The sequence below is a fragment of the Dipodomys spectabilis genome, unplaced genomic scaffold, assembly GCF_019054845.1.
Source record: "Dipodomys spectabilis isolate Male_0828 unplaced genomic scaffold, ASM1905484v1 ptg001100l, whole genome shotgun sequence".
Lineage (NCBI taxonomy): Eukaryota > Metazoa > Chordata > Mammalia > Rodentia > Heteromyidae > Dipodomys > Dipodomys spectabilis.
Window position 1 is genome coordinate 600 of NW_024871777.1, and position 1,367 is coordinate 1,966.

Sequence of the window (1,367 nt, forward strand, 5' to 3'; positions counted from 1 at the left end):
TTATATTCTGTAGCAATGTCATTGTCGTTATATATTATTGAAAATAAGAGAACCCATGGGACCTATGTTTCTTTGGAGTTGGCTTACTTCACTTAATAAATTTTTTTCCAAATCTTTCCATTTCCTAACAAATTGGGCAATGTCATTCTTTCTGATGGAGGTATAGAATGCAATTGTATATATAAATACCACATTTTCTTGATCCATTCATCTACTGAGGAGCATCTGGGTTGGTTCCATATCTTAGCTATGGTAAATAATGCTGCAATAAACATAGTTGTGCTGGTAGTTTTAGTATGGTCTTGTTTGTGATCCTTTGGGTAAATGAACAAAAGTGGGATTGCTTGGTCATAGGGGAGCTTTATGTGGAGTCGTTTCAGGAAACTCCATACTTCTTTCCAAAGTGGTTGAAGAAGTTTACACTCCCACCAAGAATGCAGTAGGGTTCCCTTGTGGCCCCATCCCCTTCAGCATTTGTTGTTGTAAAAATATGGACTGCTTCACGAAGTTGAAAGTCATCCATGTGTATGGGCCATGCTAATCTTTTTTGTATCATACCGATGTTAGTGTATGGGCTGCCGGATTAAGCACAGAACATTTTTTATATAGAAAGTGTAATTGATTTTCTTAAACTAGACAATTCCTCAAAAAAGTAAGTTCAAAAGAATTTTCATGAAATTTTAGAATCATGCATTTCTTACACAAGCACATATTTTTGATGTTGGTATAATTTGTGGAGGGGAAGGGAAAAATGTTTAAATAGGGATACAGGTAGACCCATTGCAACAATGAAAGGAACTTCACAACTTTGGCACCTCTACTACTGCCATACCTGCAGATTGTAATTTGATTGCTTATTTTGAGGTAGCATCACAATGCCTGGGCCTGCTTGGACTGTGGTCATCCTAACACAATCAAAATACATTGCACCCAGCAAATGGCTAGAGTTTCCTGAAACTTCTTTTTTTTTTTTTGTCTGGGCTTGCCTGGAACTGAAATTCTCTAATCTCTGTTTTCTAAGTAGATACTATTACAGGTTTGAGTCACTTTATCCAGTAAAAGTATACAATTTCAAGATATCTTGATATTGCCTATATTTGTGCTTAACATATATAGCTAACCTTAATTTCTCCCTCTTTTGTTTAATACTCTGAGTTGAAAACATTGACTTTCTTGCTATACATGGCTTTGTTTTGGGTGGAATCCCATCACAATCCAAAAAATCTCCCAAAAGTTTATGTCAAATCATGGAAAAGAAGGCTGCAGTTTGGGAAAAAAAAAACACTGATCCTTAACTTACATTTGCAGTATATTTATAGTGTTAGTCAATACTTTCTGAAGTATGAGAAGAGAAGGAAGACAGAAAT

General features: G+C 35.6%; 1 non-coding gene across 1 annotated transcript; it reads right to left on the reverse strand.

Annotated features, from left to right (window-relative positions):
• Nucleotides 1-484: 484 nt before the first annotated feature.
• LOC122102956 lies at nt 485-591 on the reverse strand. Its single transcript, XR_006146651.1, has one exon. It is a non-coding gene; the product is annotated as a U6 spliceosomal RNA (small nuclear RNA).
• Nucleotides 592-1,367: the final 776 nt, after the last annotated feature.